The following is a 17,489-nucleotide window of genomic DNA, read 5'->3' on the forward strand; positions in this document are numbered from 1 at the left end:
CGGAACTTTGCACGTGTCATAGTGGAGCCCTCAGGATTCCAGAGCCAGCTTTCTGACATCATAATGGGGCCTCAGAGATAAAAGCCTGGGCCCAGGCAGTGTTGGTCAGTGCTGCTCAGCAGGCAGCACTGGACTGGACTGGATTACAGCTGATACAAGGTGTGAAGGAACAAGGGGTGGCTGTGGGCATGCACTTGCTGCCGCTGCCAGTGTTTATCTGCATGGCAGCAGGGCATTTGGGCGTTGCCAGGAAGGCGTTTTTATGTAGATTCCTCCTCTTTCAGCACTGCATTGTGGTGCAAGCAAAAGAAGCAAATCCTGTCTGGCTTCCTCTCCGGCCTTTATTCACCTCCCGTGTAGCTGTGAGTGTGTGAGCCTGCAGGGCCCCATGGAATTGCCTAGAAGTAGGCTGAATCGCTGCAAGGGCTGAACAGCAGTATCGGGCAGGCTCGGGCAACGCGCGGCCCGTTCGGGTTATCGCTTCTCGGCCTTTTGGCTAAGATCAAGTGTAGTATCTGTTCTTATCAGTTTAATATCTGATACGTCCCCTATCTGGGGACCATATATTAAATGGATTTTTAGAACAGGGAGATGGAAATAGAGCTTGCTCTGTCCACTCCACGCATTGACCTGGTATTGCAGTATTTCCAGGACCGTTGCACCCTTTCCTTATGTGTTGACTAAAAGCAGATTCCAAAAGTGTTTTTTGTCTTTGCTATTGTTTCTGTCTTTCTGAAGGGATCTCCCCTTTTAATCCCATTATTTCAACACCTGTTGGACAATGCATGAGTGATAATGAGCTCATTGATTAAATGCAATTAATGAATAGATTGCCACCTCTTGTTGTGTGTCGTCTGTGTTTCTGTGTTTCCGGCATTTCACATTGGAACACCTCATTCACCTTCCTTGTCTTCTCTCCGCCCTCCCTTTTAGGTAAGTTAAAGAGCTGCACCTGAGCCAGCCACTGATTGATTGATTGATTGATTGATTGATTGATTGATTGATTGATTGATTGATTGATGCAGCACAACAGTCAAATAGTGGAGTGGAGTAGGGGAACAGCAAACAGCCAATAAAGCAGCCCGCCCGCTCGCCTGCCCGCCACAATGGACCTACCTGTGTACACTAGATGGATGTGATGGAATGTACTGTCGTCCCTACATTTCAAGAAGAAGTAAGAATTGCAGTTGCAACAAAGCCTTGCTTGCCTACAAAGAGAGCAGCAATTTGGATTTGTTACTATGTTACCTAGAAGAATAACAAACTGTGCAAGGATGGAGGTTGTAGGAGCAAGGAGAAGTTGTCTGTAAAGTTGGTGGATGCCTATTTTCCATTTTGCAGTCCCTTGTCTCCCTCTTGTGGCCTCCTGGAGGCAACTAGCTGTGCAAAAAAAAGACAGCCTGGCGGCCGGCTGTTGCAGTGTTGCCCTCTCAGGCAACACTGAGTGACTGACTGAGCCTCACCGTCTTATATAAAGTTCAGACGGAACTTTGCACGTGTCATAGTGGAGCCCTCAGGATTCCAGAGCCAGCTTTCTGACATCATAATGGGGCCTCAGAGATAAAAGCCTGGGCCCAGGCAGTGTTGGTCAGTGCTGCTCAGCAGGCAGCACTGGACTGGACTGGATTACAGCTGATACAAGGTGTGAAGGAACAAGGGGTGGCTGTGGGCATGCACTTGCTGCCGCTGCCAGTGTTTATCTGCATGGCAGCAGGGCATTTTGGCGTTGCCAGGAAGGCGTTTTTATGTAGATTCCTCCTCTTTCAGCACTGCATTGTGGTGCAAGCAAAAGAAGCAAATCCTGTCTGGCTTCCTCTCCGGCCTTTATTCACCTCCCGTGTAGCTGTGAGTGTGTGAGCCTGCAGGGCCCCATGGAATTGCCTAGAAGTAGGCTGAATCGCTGCAAGGGCTGAACAGCAGTATCGGGCAGGCTCGGGCAACGCGCGGCCCGTTCGGGTTATCGCTTCTCGGCCTTTTGGCTAAGATCAAGTGTAGTATCTGTTCTTATCAGTTTAATATCTGATACGTCCCCTATCTGGGGACCATATATTAAATGGATTTTTAGAACAGGGAGATGGAAATAGAGCTTGCTCTGTCCACTCCACGCATTGACCTGGTATTGCAGTATTTCCAGGACCGGTGCACCCTTTCCTTATGTGTTGACTAAAAGCAGATTCCAAAAGTGTTTTTTGTCTTTGCTATTGTTTCTGTCTTTCTGAAGGGGTCTCCCCTTTTAATCCCATTATTTCAACACCTGTTGGACAATGCATGAGTGATAATGAGCTCATTGATTAAATGCAATTAATGAATAGATTGCCACCTCTTGTTGTGTGTCGTCTGTGTTTCTGTGTTTCCGGCATTTCACATTGGAACACCTCATTCACCTTCCTTGTCTTCTCTCCGCCCTCCCTTTTAGGTAAGTTAAAGAGCTGCACCTGAGCCAGCCACTGATTGATTGATTGATTGATTGATTGATTGATTGATTGATTGATTGATTGATTGATTGATTGATTGATGCAGCACAACAGTCAAATAGTGGAGTGGAGTAGGGGAACAGCAAACAGCCAATAAAGCAGCCCGCCCGCTCGCCTGCCCGCCACAATGGACCTACCTGTGTACACTAGATGGATGTGATGGAATGTACTGTCGTCCCTACATTTCAAGAAGAAGTAAGAATTGCAGTTGCAACAAAGCCTTGCTTGCCTACAAAGAGAGCAGCAATTTGGATTTGTTACTATGTTACCTAGAAGAATAACAAACTGTGCAAGGATGGAGGTTGTAGGAGCAAGGAGAAGTTGTCTGTAAAGTTGGTGGATGCCTATTTTCCATTTTGCAGTCCCTTGTCTCCCTCTTGTGGCCTCCTGGAGGCAACTAGCTGTGCAAAAAAAAGACAGCCTGGCGGCCGGCTGTTGCAGTGTTGCCCTCTCAGGCAACACTGAGTGACTGACTGAGCCTCACCGTCTTATATAAAGTTCAGACGGAACTTTGCACGTGTCATAGTGGAGCCCTCAGGATTCCAGAGCCAGCTTTCTGACATCATAATGGGGCCTCAGAGATAAAAGCCTGGGCCCAGGCAGTGTTGGTCAGTGCTGCTCAGCAGGCAGCACTGGACTGGACTGGATTACAGCTGATACAAGGTGTGAAGGAACAAGGGGTGGCTGTGGGCATGCACTTGCTGCCGCTGCCAGTGTTTATCTGCATGGCAGCAGGGCATTTTGGCGTTGCCAGGAAGGCGTTTTTATGTAGATTCCTCCTCTTTCAGCACTGCATTGTGGTGCAAGCAAAAGAAGCAAATCCTGTCTGGCTTCCTCTCCGGCCTTTATTCACCTCCCGTGTAGCTGTGAGTGTGTGAGCCTGCAGGGCCCCATGGAATTGCCTAGAAGTAGGCTGAATCACTGCAAGGGCTGAACAGCAGTATCGGGCAGGCTCGGGCAACGCGCGGCCCGTTCGGGTTATCGCTTCTCGGCCTTTTGGCTAAGATCAAGTGTAGTATCTGTTCTTATCAGTTTAATATCTGATACGTCCCCTATCTGGGGACCATATATTAAATGGATTTTTAGAACAGGGAGATGGAAATAGAGCTTGCTCTGTCCACTCCACGCATTGACCTGGTATTGCAGTATTTCCAGGACCGGTGCACCCTTTCCTTATGTGTTGACTAAAAGCAGATTCCAAAAGTGTTTTTTGTCTTTGCTATTGTTTCTGTCTTTCTGAAGGGATCTCCCCTTTTAATCCCATTATTTCAACACCTGTTGGACAATGCATGAGTGATAATGAGCTCATTGATTAAATGCAATTAATGAATAGATTGCCACCTCTTGTTGTGTGTCGTCTGTGTTTCTGTGTTTCCGGCATTTCACATTGGAACACCTCATTCACCTTCCTTGTCTTCTCTCCGCCCTCCCTTTTAGGTAAGTTAAAGAGCTGCACCTGAGCCAGCCACTGATTGATTGATTGATTGATTGATTGATTGATTGATTGATGCAGCACAACAGTCAAATAGTGGAGTGGAGTAGGGGAACAGCAAACAGCCAATAAAGCAGCCCGCCCGCTCGCCTGCCCGCCACAATGGACCTACCTGTGTACACTAGATGGATGTGATGGAATGTACTGTCGTCCCTACATTTCAAGAAGAAGTAAGAATTGCAGTTGCAACAAAGCCTTGCTTGCCTACAAAGAGAGCAGCAATTTGGATTTGTTACTATGTTACCTAGAAGAATAACAAACTGTGCAAGGATGGAGGTTGTAGGAGCAAGGAGAAGTTGTCTGTAAAGTTGGTGGATGCCTATTTTCCATTTTGCAGTCCCTTGTCTCCCTCTTGTGGCCTCCTGGAGGCAACTAGCTGTGCAAAAAAAAGACAGCCTGGCGGCCGGCTGTTGCAGTGTTGCCCTCTCAGGCAACACTGAGTGACTGACTGAGCCTCACCGTCTTATATAAAGTTCAGACGGAACTTTGCACGTGTCATAGTGGAGCCCTCAGGATTCCAGAGCCAGCTTTCTGACATCATAATGGGGCCTCAGAGATAAAAGCCTGGGCCCAGGCAGTGTTGGTCAGTGCTGCTCAGCAGGCAGCACTGGACTGGACTGGATTACAGCTGATACAAGGTGTGAAGGAACAAGGGGTGGCTGTGGGCATGCACTTGCTGCCGCTGCCAGTGTTTATCTGCATGGCAGCAGGGCATTTGGGCGTTGCCAGGAAGGCGTTTTTATGTAGATTCCTCCTCTTTCAGCACTGCATTGTGGTGCAAGCAAAAGAAGCAAATCCTGTCTGGCTTCCTCTCCGGCCTTTATTCACCTCCCGTGTAGCTGTGAGTGTGTGAGCCTGCAGGGCCCCATGGAATTGCCTAGAAGTAGGCTGAATCGCTGCAAGGGCTGAACAGCAGTATCGGGCAGGCTCGGGCAACGCGCGGCCCGTTCGGGTTATCGCTTCTCGGCCTTTTGGCTAAGATCAAGTGTAGTATCTGTTCTTATCAGTTTAATATCTGATACGTCCCCTATCTGGGGACCATATATTAAATGGATTTTTAGAACAGGGAGATGGAAATAGAGCTTGCTCTGTCCACTCCACGCATTGACCTGGTATTGCAGTATTTCCAGGACCGTTGCACCCTTTCCTTATGTGTTGACTAAAAGCAGATTCCAAAAGTGTTTTTTGTCTTTGCTATTGTTTCTGTCTTTCTGAAGGGATCTCCCCTTTTAATCCCATTATTTCAACACCTGTTGGACAATGCATGAGTGATAATGAGCTCATTGATTAAATGCAATTAATGAATAGATTGCCACCTCTTGTTGTGTGTCGTCTGTGTTTCTGTGTTTCCGGCATTTCACATTGGAACACCTCATTCACCTTCCTTGTCTTCTCTCCGCCCTCCCTTTTAGGTAAGTTAAAGAGCTGCACCTGAGCCAGCCACTGATTGATTGATTGATTGATTGATTGATTGATTGATTGATTGATGCAGCACAACAGTCAAATAGTGGAGTGGAGTAGGGGAACAGCAAACAGCCAATAAAGCAGCCCGCCCGCTCGCCTGCCCGCCACAATGGACCTACCTGTGTACACTAGATGGATGTGATGGAATGTACTGTCGTCCCTACATTTCAAGAAGAAGTAAGAATTGCAGTTGCAACAAAGCCTTGCTTGCCTACAAAGAGAGCAGCAATTTGGATTTGTTACTATGTTACCTAGAAGAATAACAAACTGTGCAAGGATGGAGGTTGTAGGAGCAAGGAGAAGTTGTCTGTAAAGTTGGTGGATGCCTATTTTCCATTTTGCAGTCCCTTGTCTCCCTCTTGTGGCCTCCTGGAGGCAACTAGCTGTGCAAAAAAAAGACAGCCTGGCGGCCGGCTGTTGCAGTGTTGCCCTCTCAGGCAACACTGAGTGACTGACTGAGCCTCACCGTCTTATATAAAGTTCAGACGGAACTTTGCACGTGTCATAGTGGAGCCCTCAGGATTCCAGAGCCAGCTTTCTGACATCATAATGGGGCCTCAGAGATAAAAGCCTGGGCCCAGGCAGTGTTGGTCAGTGCTGCTCAGCAGGCAGCACTGGACTGGACTGGATTACAGCTGATACAAGGTGTGAAGGAACAAGGGGTGGCTGTGGGCATGCACTTGCTGCCGCTGCCAGTGTTTATCTGCATGGCAGCAGGGCATTTTGGCGTTGCCAGGAAGGCGTTTTTATGTAGATTCCTCCTCTTTCAGCACTGCATTGTGGTGCAAGCAAAAGAAGCAAATCCTGTCTGGCTTCCTCTCCGGCCTTTATTCACCTCCCGTGTAGCTGTGAGTGTGTGAGCCTGCAGGGCCCCATGGAATTGCCTAGAAGTAGGCTGAATCACTGCAAGGGCTGAACAGCAGTATCGGGCAGGCTCGGGCAACGCGCGGCCCGTTCGGGTTATCGCTTCTCGGCCTTTTGGCTAAGATCAAGTGTAGTATCTGTTCTTATCAGTTTAATATCTGATACGTCCCCTATCTGGGGACCATATATTAAATGGATTTTTAGAACAGGGAGATGGAAATAGAGCTTGCTCTGTCCACTCCACGCATTGACCTGGTATTGCAGTATTTCCAGGACCGGTGCACCCTTTCCTTATGTGTTGACTAAAAGCAGATTCCAAAAGTGTTTTTTGTCTTTGCTATTGTTTCTGTCTTTCTGAAGGGATCTCCCCTTTTAATCCCATTATTTCAACACCTGTTGGACAATGCATGAGTGATAATGAGCTCATTGATTAAATGCAATTAATGAATAGATTGCCACCTCTTGTTGTGTGTCGTCTGTGTTTCTGTGTTTCCGGCATTTCACATTGGAACACCTCATTCACCTTCCTTGTCTTCTCTCCGCCCTCCCTTTTAGGTAAGTTAAAGAGCTGCACCTGAGCCAGCCACTGATTGATTGATTGATTGATTGATTGATTGATTGATGCAGCACAACAGTCAAATAGTGGAGTGGAGTAGGGGAACAGCAAACAGCCAATAAAGCAGCCCGCCCGCTCGCCTGCCCGCCACAATGGACCTACCTGTGTACACTAGATGGATGTGATGGAATGTACTGTCGTCCCTACATTTCAAGAAGAAGTAAGAATTGCAGTTGCAACAAAGCCTTGCTTGCCTACAAAGAGAGCAGCAATTTGGATTTGTTACTATGTTACCTAGAAGAATAACAAACTGTGCAAGGATGGAGGTTGTAGGAGCAAGGAGAAGTTGTCTGTAAAGTTGGTGGATGCCTATTTTCCATTTTGCAGTCCCTTGTCTCCCTCTTGTGGCCTCCTGGAGGCAACTAGCTGTGCAAAAAAAAGACAGCCTGGCGGCCGGCTGTTGCAGTGTTGCCCTCTCAGGCAACACTGAGTGACTGACTGAGCCTCACCGTCTTATATAAAGTTCAGACGGAACTTTGCACGTGTCATAGTGGAGCCCTCAGGATTCCAGAGCCAGCTTTCTGACATCATAATGGGGCCTCAGAGATAAAAGCCTGGGCCCAGGCAGTGTTGGTCAGTGCTGCTCAGCAGGCAGCACTGGACTGGACTGGATTACAGCTGATACAAGGTGTGAAGGAACAAGGGGTGGCTGTGGGCATGCACTTGCTGCCGCTGCCAGTGTTTATCTGCATGGCAGCAGGGCATTTGGGCGTTGCCAGGAAGGCGTTTTTATGTAGATTCCTCCTCTTTCAGCACTGCATTGTGGTGCAAGCAAAAGAAGCAAATCCTGTCTGGCTTCCTCTCCGGCCTTTATTCACCTCCCGTGTAGCTGTGAGTGTGTGAGCCTGCAGGGCCCCATGGAATTGCCTAGAAGTAGGCTGAATCGCTGCAAGGGCTGAACAGCAGTATCGGGCAGGCTCGGGCAACGCGCGGCCCGTTCGGGTTATCGCTTCTCGGCCTTTTGGCTAAGATCAAGTGTAGTATCTGTTCTTATCAGTTTAATATCTGATACGTCCCCTATCTGGGGACCATATATTAAATGGATTTTTAGAACAGGGAGATGGAAATAGAGCTTGCTCTGTCCACTCCACGCATTGACCTGGTATTGCAGTATTTCCAGGACCGGTGCACCCTTTCCTTATGTGTTGACTAAAAGCAGATTCCAAAAGTGTTTTTTGTCTTTGCTATTGTTTCTGTCTTTCTGAAGGGATCTCCCCTTTTAATCCCATTATTTCAACACCTGTTGGACAATGCATGAGTGATAATGAGCTCATTGATTAAATGCAATTAATGAATAGATTGCCACCTCTTGTTGTGTGTCGTCTGTGTTTCTGTGTTTCCGGCATTTCACATTGGAACACCTCATTCACCTTCCTTGTCTTCTCTCCGCCCTCCCTTTTAGGTAAGTTAAAGAGCTGCACCTGAGCCAGCCACTGATTGATTGATTGATTGATTGATTGATTGATTGATTGATTGATTGATTGATGCAGCACAACAGTCAAATAGTGGAGTGGAGTAGGGGAACAGCAAACAGCCAATAAAGCAGCCCGCCCGCTCGCCTGCCCGCCACAATGGACCTACCTGTGTACACTAGATGGATGTGATGGAATGTACTGTCGTCCCTACATTTCAAGAAGAAGTAAGAATTGCAGTTGCAACAAAGCCTTGCTTGCCTACAAAGAGAGCAGCAATTTGGATTTGTTACTATGTTACCTAGAAGAATAACAAACTGTGCAAGGATGGAGGTTGTAGGAGCAAGGAGAAGTTGTCTGTAAAGTTGGTGGATGCCTATTTTCCATTTTGCAGTCCCTTGTCTCCCTCTTGTGGCCTCCTGGAGGCAACTAGCTGTGCAAAAAAAAGACAGCCTGGCGGCCGGCTGTTGCAGTGTTGCCCTCTCAGGCAACACTGAGTGACTGACTGAGCCTCACAGTCTTATATAAAGTTCAGACGGAACTTTGCACGTGTCATAGTGGAGCCCTCAGGATTCCAGAGCCAGCTTTCTGACATCATAATGTGGCCTCAGAGATAAAAGCCTGGGCCCAGGCAGTGTTGGTCAGTGCTGCTCAGCAGGCAGCACTGGACTGGACTGGATTACAGCTGATACAAGGTGTGAAGGAACAAGGGGTGGCTGTGGGCATGCACTTGCTGCCGCTGCCAGTGTTTATCTGCATGGCAGCAGGGCATTTGGGCGTTGCCAGGAAGGCGTTTTTATGTAGATTCCTCCTCTTTCAGCACTGCATTGTGGTGCAAGCAAAAGAAGCAAATCCTGTCTGGCTTCCTCTCCGGCCTTTATTCACCTCCCGTGTAGCTGTGAGTGTGTGAGCCTGCAGGGCCCCATGGAATTGCCTAGAAGTAGGCTGAATCGCTGCAAGGGCTGAACAGCAGTATCGGGCAGGCTCGGGCAACGCGCGGCCCGTTCGGGTTATCGCTTCTCGGCCTTTTGGCTAAGATCAAGTGTAGTATCTGTTCTTATCAGTTTAATATCTGATACGTCCCCTATCTGGGGACCATATATTAAATGGATTTTTAGAACAGGGAGATGGAAATAGAGCTTGCTCTGTCCACTCCACGCATTGACCTGGTATTGCAGTATTTCCAGGACCGGTGCACCCTTTCCTTATGTGTTGACTAAAAGCAGATTCCAAAAGTGTTTTTTGTCTTTGCTATTGTTTCTGTCTTTCTGAAGGGATCTCCCCTTTTAATCCCATTATTTCAACACCTGTTGGACAATGCATGAGTGATAATGAGCTCATTGATTAAATGCAATTAATGAATAGATTGCCACCTCTTGTTGTGTGTCGTCTGTGTTTCTGTGTTTCCGGCATTTCACATTGGAACACCTCATTCACCTTCCTTGTCTTCTCTCCGCCCTCCCTTTTAGGTAAGTTAAAGAGCTGCACCTGAGCCAGCCACTGATTGATTGATTGATTGATTGATTGATTGATTGATTGATTGATGCAGCACAACAGTCAAATAGTGGAGTGGAGTAGGGGAACAGCAAACAGCCAATAAAGCAGCCCGCCCGCTCGCCTGCCCGCCACAATGGACCTACCTGTGTACACTAGATGGATGTGATGGAATGTACTGTCGTCCCTACATTTCAAGAAGAAGTAAGAATTGCAGTTGCAACAAAGCCTTGCTTGCCTACAAAGAGAGCAGCAATTTGGATTTGTTACTATGTTACCTAGAAGAATAACAAACTGTGCAAGGATGGAGGTTGTAGGAGCAAGGAGAAGTTGTCTGTAAAGTTGGTGGATGCCTATTTTCCATTTTGCAGTCCCTTGTCTCCCTCTTGTGGCCTCCTGGAGGCAACTAGCTGTGCAAAAAAAAGACAGCCTGGCGGCCGGCTGTTGCAGTGTTGCCCTCTCAGGCAACACTGAGTGACTGACTGAGCCTCACAGTCTTATATAAAGTTCAGACGGAACTTTGCACGTGTCATAGTGGAGCCCTCAGGATTCCAGAGCCAGCTTTCTGACATCATAATGTGGCCTCAGAGATAAAAGCCTGGGCCCAGGCAGTGTTGGTCAGTGCTGCTCAGCAGGCAGCACTGGACTGGACTGGATTACAGCTGATACAAGGTGTGAAGGAACAAGGGGTGGCTGTGGGCATGCACTTGCTGCCGCTGCCAGTGTTTATCTGCATGGCAGCAGGGCATTTGGGCGTTGCCAGGAAGGCGTTTTTATGTAGATTCCTCCTCTTTCAGCACTGCATTGTGGTGCAAGCAAAAGAAGCAAATCCTGTCTGGCTTCCTCTCCGGCCTTTATTCACCTCCCGTGTAGCTGTGAGTGTGTGAGCCTGCAGGGCCCCATGGAATTGCCTAGAAGTAGGCTGAATCGCTGCAAGGGCTGAACAGCAGTATCGGGCAGGCTCGGGCAACGCGCGGCCCGTTCGGGTTATCGCTTCTCGGCCTTTTGGCTAAGATCAAGTGTAGTATCTGTTCTTATCAGTTTAATATCTGATACGTCCCCTATCTGGGGACCATATATTAAATGGATTTTTAGAACAGGGAGATGGAAATAGAGCTTGCTCTGTCCACTCCACGCATTGACCTGGTATTGCAGTATTTCCAGGACCGGTGCACCCTTTCCTTATGTGTTGACTAAAAGCAGATTCCAAAAGTGTTTTTTGTCTTTGCTATTGTTTCTGTCTTTCTGAAGGGATCTCCCCTTTTAATCCCATTATTTCAACACCTGTTGGACAATGCATGAGTGATAATGAGCTCATTGATTAAATGCAATTAATGAATAGATTGCCACCTCTTGTTGTGTGTCGTCTGTGTTTCTGTGTTTCCGGCATTTCACATTGGAACACCTCATTCACCTTCCTTGTCTTCTCTCCGCCCTCCCTTTTAGGTAAGTTAAAGAGCTGCACCTGAGCCAGCCACTGATTGATTGATTGATTGATTGATTGATTGATTGATTGATTGATTGATTGATGCAGCACAACAGTCAAATAGTGGAGTGGAGTAGGGGAACAGCAAACAGCCAATAAAGCAGCCCGCCCGCTCGCCTGCCCGCCACAATGGACCTACCTGTGTACACTAGATGGATGTGATGGAATGTACTGTCGTCCCTACATTTCAAGAAGAAGTAAGAATTGCAGTTGCAACAAAGCCTTGCTTGCCTACAAAGAGAGCAGCAATTTGGATTTGTTACTATGTTACCTAGAAGAATAACAAACTGTGCAAGGATGGAGGTTGTAGGAGCAAGGAGAAGTTGTCTGTAAAGTTGGTGGATGCCTATTTTCCATTTTGCAGTCCCTTGTCTCCCTCTTGTGGCCTCCTGGAGGCAACTAGCTGTGCAAAAAAAAGACAGCCTGGCGGCCGGCTGTTGCAGTGTTGCCCTCTCAGGCAACACTGAGTGACTGACTGAGCCTCACCGTCTTATATAAAGTTCAGACGGAACTTTGCACGTGTCATAGTGGAGCCCTCAGGATTCCAGAGCCAGCTTTCTGACATCATAATGGGGCCTCAGAGATAAAAGCCTGGGCCCAGGCAGTGTTGGTCAGTGCTGCTCAGCAGGCAGCACTGGACTGGACTGGATTACAGCTGATACAAGGTGTGAAGGAACAAGGGGTGGCTGTGGGCATGCACTTGCTGCCGCTGCCAGTGTTTATCTGCATGGCAGCAGGGCATTTGGGCGTTGCCAGGAAGGCGTTTTTATGTAGATTCCTCCTCTTTCAGCACTGCATTGTGGTGCAAGCAAAAGAAGCAAATCCTGTCTGGCTTCCTCTCCGGCCTTTATTCACCTCCCGTGTAGCTGTGAGTGTGTGAGCCTGCAGGGCCCCATGGAATTGCCTAGAAGTAGGCTGAATCGCTGCAAGGGCTGAACAGCAGTATCGGGCAGGCTCGGGCAACGCGCGGCCCGTTCGGGTTATCGCTTCTCGGCCTTTTGGCTAAGATCAAGTGTAGTATCTGTTCTTATCAGTTTAATATCTGATACGTCCCCTATCTGGGGACCATATATTAAATGGATTTTTAGAACAGGGAGATGGAAATAGAGCTTGCTCTGTCCACTCCACGCATTGACCTGGTATTGCAGTATTTCCAGGACCGGTGCACCCTTTCCTTATGTGTTGACTAAAAGCAGATTCCAAAAGTGTTTTTTGTCTTTGCTATTGTTTCTGTCTTTCTGAAGGGATCTCCCCTTTTAATCCCATTATTTCAACACCTGTTGGACAATGCATGAGTGATAATGAGCTCATTGATTAAATGCAATTAATGAATAGATTGCCACCTCTTGTTGTGTGTCGTCTGTGTTTCTGTGTTTCCGGCATTTCACATTGGAACACCTCATTCACCTTCCTTGTCTTCTCTCCGCCCTCCCTTTTAGGTAAGTTAAAGAGCTGCACCTGAGCCAGCCACTGATTGATTGATTGATTGATTGATTGATTGATGCAGCACAACAGTCAAATAGTGGAGTGGAGTAGGGGAACAGCAAACAGCCAATAAAGCAGCCCGCCCGCTCGCCTGCCCGCCACAATGGACCTACCTGTGTACACTAGATGGATGTGATGGAATGTACTGTCGTCCCTACATTTCAAGAAGAAGTAAGAATTGCAGTTGCAACAAAGCCTTGCTTGCCTACAAAGAGAGCAGCAATTTGGATTTGTTACTATGTTACCTAGAAGAATAACAAACTGTGCAAGGATGGAGGTTGTAGGAGCAAGGAGAAGTTGTCTGTAAAGTTGGTGGATGCCTATTTTCCATTTTGCAGTCCCTTGTCTCCCTCTTGTGGCCTCCTGGAGGCAACTAGCTGTGCAAAAAAAAGACAGCCTGGCGGCCGGCTGTTGCAGTGTTGCCCTCTCAGGCAACACTGAGTGACTGACTGAGCCTCACCGTCTTATATAAAGTTCAGACGGAACTTTGCACGTGTCATAGTGGAGCCCTCAGGATTCCAGAGCCAGCTTTCTGACATCATAATGGGGCCTCAGAGATAAAAGCCTGGGCCCAGGCAGTGTTGGTCAGTGCTGCTCAGCAGGCAGCACTGGACTGGACTGGATTACAGCTGATACAAGGTGTGAAGGAACAAGGGGTGGCTGTGGGCATGCACTTGCTGCCGCTGCCAGTGTTTATCTGCATGGCAGCAGGGCATTTGGGCGTTGCCAGGAAGGCGTTTTTATGTAGATTCCTCCTCTTTCAGCACTGCATTGTGGTGCAAGCAAAATAAGCAAATCCTGTCTGGCTTCCTCTCCGGCCTTTATTCACCTCCCGTGTAGCTGTGAGTGTGTGAGCCTGCAGGGCCCCATGGAATTGCCTAGAAGTAGGCTGAATCGCTGCAAGGGCTGAACAGCAGTATCGGGCAGGCTCGGGCAACGCGCGGCCCGTTCGGGTTATCGCTTCTCGGCCTTTTGGCTAAGATCAAGTGTAGTATCTGTTCTTATCAGTTTAATATCTGATACGTCCCCTATCTGGGGACCATATATTAAATGGATTTTTAGAACAGGGAGATGGAAATAGAGCTTGCTCTGTCCACTCCACGCATTGACCTGGTATTGCAGTATTTCCAGGACCGGTGCACCCTTTCCTTATGTGTTGACTAAAAGCAGATTCCAAAAGTGTTTTTTGTCTTTGCTATTGTTTCTGTCTTTCTGAAGGGATCTCCCCTTTTAATCCCATTATTTCAACACCTGTTGGACAATGCATGAGTGATAATGAGCTCATTGATTAAATGCAATTAATGAATAGATTGCCACCTCTTGTTGTGTGTCGTCTGTGTTTCTGTGTTTCCGGCATTTCACATTGGAACACCTCATTCACCTTCCTTGTCTTCTCTCCGCCCTCCCTTTTAGGTAAGTTAAAGAGCTGCACCTGAGCCAGCCACTGATTGATTGATTGATTGATTGATTGATTGATTGATTGATTGATTGATTGATTGATGCAGCACAACAGTCAAATAGTGGAGTGGAGTAGGGGAACAGCAAACAGCCAATAAAGCAGCCCGCCCGCTCGCCTGCCCGCCACAATGGACCTACCTGTGTACACTAGATGGATGTGATGGAATGTACTGTCGTCCCTACATTTCAAGAAGAAGTAAGAATTGCAATTGCAACAAAGCCTTGCTTGCCTACAAAGAGAGCAGCAATTTGGATTTGTTACTATGTTACCTAGAAGAATAACAAACTGTGCAAGGATGGAGGTTGTAGGAGCAAAGAGAAGTTGTCTGTAAAGTTGGTGGATGCCTATTTTCCATTTTGCAGTCCCTTGTCTCCCTCTTGTGGCCTCCTGGAGGCAACTAGCTGTGCAAAAAAAAGACAGCCTGGCGGCCGGCTGTTGCAGTGTTGCCCTCTCAGGCAACACTGAGTGACTGACTGAGCCTCACCGTCTTATATAAAGTTCAGACGGAACTTTGCACGTGTCATAGTGGAGCCCTCAGAATTCCAGAGCCAGCTTTCTGACATCATAATGGGGCCTCAGAGATAAAAGCCTGGGCCCAGGCAGTGTTGGTCAGTGCTTCTCAGCAGGCAGCACTGGACTGGACTGGATTACAGCTGATACAAGGTGTGAAGGAACAAGGGGTGGCTGTGGGCATGCACTTGCTGCCGCTGCCAGTGTTTATCTGCATGGCAGCAGGGCATTTGGGCGTTGCCAGGAAGGCGTTTTTATGTAGATTCCTCCTCTTTCAGCACTGCATTGTGGTGCAAGCAAAAGAAGCAAATCCTGTCTGGCTTCCTCTCCGGCCTTTATTCACCTCCCGTGTAGCTGTGAGTGTGTGAGCCTGCAGGGCCCCATGGAATTGCCTAGAAGTAGGCTGAATCGCTGCAAGGGCTGAACAGCAGTATCGGGCAGGCTCGGGCAACGCGCGGCCCGTTCGGGTTATCGCTTCTCGGCCTTTTGGCTAAGATCAAGTGTAGTATCTGTTCTTATCAGTTTAATATCTGATACGTCCCCTATCTGGGGACCATATATTAAATGGATTTTTAGAACAGGGAGATGGAAATAGAGCTTGCTCTGTCCACTCCACGCATTGACCTGGTATTGCAGTATTTCCAGGACCGGTGCACCCTTTCCTTATGTGTTGACTAAAAGCAGATTCCAAAAGTGTTTTTTGTCTTTGCTATTGTTTCTGTCTTTCTGAAGGGATCTCCCCTTTTAATCCCATTATTTCAACACCTGTTGGACAATGCATGAGTGATAATGAGCTCATTGATTAAATGCAATTAATGAATAGATTGCCACCTCTTGTTGTGTGTCGTCTGTGTTTCTGTGTTTCCGGCATTTCACATTGGAACACCTCATTCACCTTCCTTGTCTTCTCTCCGCCCTCCCTTTTAGGTAAGTTAAAGAGCTGCACCTGAGCCAGCCACTGATTGATTGATTGATTGATTAATTGATTGATTGATTGATGCAGCACAACAGTCAAATAGTGGAGTGGAGTAGGGGAACAGCAAACAGCCAATAAAGCAGCCCGCCCGCTCGCCTGCCCGCCACAATGGACCTACCTGTGTACACTAGATGGATGTGATGGAATGTACTGTCGTCCCTACATTTCAAGAAGAAGTAAGAATTGCAGTTGCAACAAAGCCTTGCTTGCCTACAAAGAGAGCAGCAATTTGGATTTGTTACTATGTTACCTAGAAGAATAACAAACTGTGCAAGGATGGAGGTTGTAGGAGCAAGGAGAAGTTGTCTGTAAAGTTGGTGGATGCCTATTTTCCATTTTGCAGTCCCTTGTCTCCCTCTTGTGGCCTCCTGGAGGCAACTAGCTGTGCAAAAAAAAGACAGCCTGGCGGCCGGCTGTTGCAGTGTTGCCCTCTCAGGCAACACTGAGTGACTGACTGAGCCTCACCGTCTTATATAAAGTTCAGACGGAACTTTGCACGTGTCATAGTGGAGCCCTCAGGATTCCAGAGCCAGCTTTCTGACATCATAATGGGGCCTCAGAGATAAAAGCCTGGGCCCAGGCAGTGTTGGTCAGTGCTGCTCAGCAGGCAGCACTGGACTGGACTGGATTACAGCTGATACAAGGTGTGAAGGAACAAGGGGTGGCTGTGGGCATGCACTTGCTGCCGCTGCCAGTGTTTATCTGCATGGCAGCAGGGCATTTGGGCGTTGCCAGGAAGGCGTTTTTATGTAGATTCCTCCTCTTTCAGCACTGCATTGTGGTGCAAGCAAAAGAAGCAAATCCTGTCTGGCTTCCTCTCCGGCCTTTATTCACCTCCCGTGTAGCTGTGAGTGTGTGAGCCTGCAGGGCCCCATGGAATTGCCTAGAAGTAGGCTGAATCGCTGCAAGGGCTGAACAGCAGTATCGGGCAGGCTCGGGCAACGCGCGGCCCGTTCGGGTTATCGCTTCTCGGCCTTTTGGCTAAGATCAAGTGTAGTATCTGTTCTTATCAGTTTAATATCTGATACGTCCCCTATCTGGGGACCATATATTAAATGGATTTTTAGAACAGGGAGATGGAAATAGAGCTTGCTCTGTCCACTCCACGCATTGACCTGGTATTGCAGTATTTCCAGGACCGGTGCACCCTTTCCTTATGTGTTGACTAAAAGCAGATTCCAAAAGTGTTTTTTGTCTTTGCTATTGTTTCTGTCTTTCTGAAGGGATCTCCCCTTTTAATCCCATTATTTCAACACCTGTTGGACAATGCATGAGTGATAATGAGCTCATTGATTAAATGCAATTAATGAATAGATTGCCACCTCTTGTTGTGTGTCGTCTGTGTTTCTGTGTTTCCGGCATTTCACATTGGAACACCTCATTCACCTTCCTTGTCTTCTCTCCGCCCTCCCTTTTAGGTAAGTTAAAGAGCTGCACCTGAGCCAGCCACTGATTGATTGATTGATTGATTGATTGATTGATTGATTGATGCAGCACAACAGTCAAATAGTGGAGTGGAGTAGGGGAACAGCAAACAGCCAATAAAGCAGCCCGCCCGCTCGCCTGCCCGCCACAATGGACCTACCTGTGTACACTAGATGGATGTGATGGAATGTACTGTCGTCCCTACATTTCAAGAAGAAGTAAGAATTGCAGTTGCAACAAAGCCTTGCTTGCCTACAAAGAGAGCAGCAATTTGGATTTGTTACTATGTTACCTAGAAGAATAACAAACTGTGCAAGGATGGAGGTTGTAGG

General features: G+C 47.8%; 12 non-coding genes across 12 annotated transcripts; all 12 read left to right on the top strand.

The window, feature by feature from the left end:
- The first annotated feature begins 476 nt into the window (after positions 1-476).
- Positions 477-667, top strand: LOC142685633 (U2 spliceosomal RNA). Its single transcript, XR_012855095.1, has one exon. It is a non-coding gene; the product is annotated as a U2 spliceosomal RNA (small nuclear RNA).
- A 1,292-nt stretch (positions 668-1,959) lies between these two features.
- Positions 1,960-2,150, top strand: LOC142685531 (U2 spliceosomal RNA). The gene has a single exon (XR_012855002.1). It is a non-coding gene; the product is annotated as a U2 spliceosomal RNA (small nuclear RNA).
- Positions 2,151-3,454: 1,304 nt separating this feature from the next.
- LOC142685532 (U2 spliceosomal RNA) lies at positions 3,455-3,645 on the top strand. The gene has a single exon (XR_012855003.1). It is a non-coding gene; the product is annotated as a U2 spliceosomal RNA (small nuclear RNA).
- A 1,276-nt stretch (positions 3,646-4,921) lies between these two features.
- Positions 4,922-5,112, top strand: LOC142685634 (U2 spliceosomal RNA). The gene has a single exon (XR_012855096.1). It is a non-coding gene; the product is annotated as a U2 spliceosomal RNA (small nuclear RNA).
- Positions 5,113-6,392: 1,280 nt separating this feature from the next.
- LOC142685533 (U2 spliceosomal RNA) lies at positions 6,393-6,583 on the top strand. The gene has a single exon (XR_012855004.1). It is a non-coding gene; the product is annotated as a U2 spliceosomal RNA (small nuclear RNA).
- A 1,272-nt stretch (positions 6,584-7,855) lies between these two features.
- LOC142685534 (U2 spliceosomal RNA) lies at positions 7,856-8,046 on the top strand. The gene has a single exon (XR_012855005.1). It is a non-coding gene; the product is annotated as a U2 spliceosomal RNA (small nuclear RNA).
- Positions 8,047-9,334: 1,288 nt separating this feature from the next.
- LOC142685535 (U2 spliceosomal RNA) lies at positions 9,335-9,525 on the top strand. Its single transcript, XR_012855006.1, has one exon. It is a non-coding gene; the product is annotated as a U2 spliceosomal RNA (small nuclear RNA).
- A 1,280-nt stretch (positions 9,526-10,805) lies between these two features.
- Positions 10,806-10,996, top strand: LOC142685536 (U2 spliceosomal RNA). The gene has a single exon (XR_012855007.1). It is a non-coding gene; the product is annotated as a U2 spliceosomal RNA (small nuclear RNA).
- A 1,288-nt stretch (positions 10,997-12,284) lies between these two features.
- On the top strand, positions 12,285-12,475 carry LOC142685537 (U2 spliceosomal RNA). Its single transcript, XR_012855008.1, has one exon. It is a non-coding gene; the product is annotated as a U2 spliceosomal RNA (small nuclear RNA).
- A 1,268-nt stretch (positions 12,476-13,743) lies between these two features.
- LOC142685538 (U2 spliceosomal RNA) lies at positions 13,744-13,934 on the top strand. The gene has a single exon (XR_012855009.1). It is a non-coding gene; the product is annotated as a U2 spliceosomal RNA (small nuclear RNA).
- A 1,292-nt stretch (positions 13,935-15,226) lies between these two features.
- On the top strand, positions 15,227-15,417 carry LOC142685540 (U2 spliceosomal RNA). Its single transcript, XR_012855010.1, has one exon. It is a non-coding gene; the product is annotated as a U2 spliceosomal RNA (small nuclear RNA).
- Positions 15,418-16,693: 1,276 nt separating this feature from the next.
- On the top strand, positions 16,694-16,884 carry LOC142685541 (U2 spliceosomal RNA). The gene has a single exon (XR_012855011.1). It is a non-coding gene; the product is annotated as a U2 spliceosomal RNA (small nuclear RNA).
- The last annotated feature ends 605 nt before the right edge of the window (positions 16,885-17,489 follow it).

The sequence above is a fragment of the Rhinoderma darwinii genome (assembly GCF_050947455.1).
Source record: "Rhinoderma darwinii isolate aRhiDar2 chromosome 5 unlocalized genomic scaffold, aRhiDar2.hap1 SUPER_5_unloc_14, whole genome shotgun sequence".
Lineage (NCBI taxonomy): Eukaryota > Metazoa > Chordata > Amphibia > Anura > Rhinodermatidae > Rhinoderma > Rhinoderma darwinii.